Raw genomic sequence first — 1,760 nt, forward strand, 5'->3', positions numbered from 1 at the left:
GCAACATCCTTGTAAATCTCCTCTGCACCCTTTCTATGGCTTCCACATCCTTCCTGTAGTGAGGCGACCAGAACTGAGCACAGTGGGGTCTGACCAGGGTCCTATATACCTGCAACATTACCTCTCGGCTCCTAAATTCAATTCCACGATTGATGAAGGCCAATACACCATATGCCTTCTTAAACACAGAGTCAACCTGCGCAGCTGCTTTGAGTGTCCTATGGACTCGGACCCCAAGATCCCTCTGATCCTCCACACTGCCGAGAGTCTTACCATTAATACTATATTCTGCCATCATATTTGACCTACCAAAATGAACCATTTCACACTTATCTGGGTTGAACTCTATCTGCCACTTCTCAGCCTAGTTTTGCAACCTATCAATGTCCCGCTGTAACCTCTGACAGCCCTCCACACTGTCCACAACACCTCCAACTTTTGTGTCATCAGCATACTTACTAACCCATCCCTTCACTTCCTCATCCAGGTCATTTATAAAAATCACAGAATAAGGGTCCCAGAACAGATCCCTGAGTCACTCCACTGGTGACTGACCTCCATGCAGAATATGACCCGTCTACAAACCACTCTTTGCCTTCTGTGGGCAAGCCAGTTCTGGATCCACATAACAATGTTCCCTTGGATCCCATGCCTCTTTACTTTCTCATTAAGCCTTGCATGAGGTACCTTATCAAATACCTTGCTGAAATCCATATACACTACATCTACTGCTCTACCTTCATCAACATGTTTAGTCACTTCCTCAAAAAATTCAATCAGGCTTGTAAGGCACGACCTGCCCTTGACAAAGCCATGCTAACTACTCCTAATCATATTATACCTTAACCAAATGTTCATAAATCCTGCCTCTTGGGATCTTCTCCATCAGCTTACCAACCACTGAGGTAAGACTCACTGGTCCATAATTTCCAGGCTATCTCTACTCCCTTTCTTGAATAAAGGAACAACATCCGCAACCCTCCAATCCTCCAGAACCTCTCTGTCCTCATTGATGATGTAAAGATCATCACCAGAGGCTCAGCAATTTCCTCCCTCGCCTCCCATAGTAGCCTGGGGTACATTTCATCCGGTCCCGGCGACTTATTCAACTTGATGCTTTCCAAAAGCTCCAGCACATCCTCTTTCTTAATATCTACATGCTCAAACTTTTCAGTCGGCTGAAAGTCATCACTACAATCACTAAGATCCTTTTCCATAGTGAATACTGAAGTAAAGTATTCATTAAGTACCTCTGCTATTTCCTTGGGTTCCATACACACTTTCCCACTGTCCAACTTGATAGGTCCTATTTTTTCACGTCTTATCCTCTTACTCTTCACCTGGGAGGCAAACTACCATCCGTGTTTCTTTCCTGGGTCCACAGAATCACCTGTCTGACCCCTAACTATAGAGTCCCCTTTCACTACTGCCTTCCACTTCCTCTTCCCTACCCTTCTGAGCCACAGAGCCAGACTCTGTGCCAGAGGAACAAAATAGGCTTTAGTTATAATTTCCTCCTTGAAAGAATTACTTGAATGAAAGAGTAATGAAAGAAAACTGCGAGGTATTTTAATTTCTATGTAGATCTACACAAAATTTCAATTGTCCAGAAAAGTTTTTACTGGACTTTCCTTTGCAAGTCTGACTAGAACAACATTTTAATCAATTCTGTCTGCAGTCGTGACAGACAGGTTTGTGAAGATACGTAGATTGTTTACCAGATCATCCTAGTTTAATAATTAAACCTTGTACAAGCCGGA

This window comes from Hemitrygon akajei, chromosome 5, assembly GCF_048418815.1.
Source record: "Hemitrygon akajei chromosome 5, sHemAka1.3, whole genome shotgun sequence".
NCBI lineage: Eukaryota > Metazoa > Chordata > Chondrichthyes > Myliobatiformes > Dasyatidae > Hemitrygon > Hemitrygon akajei.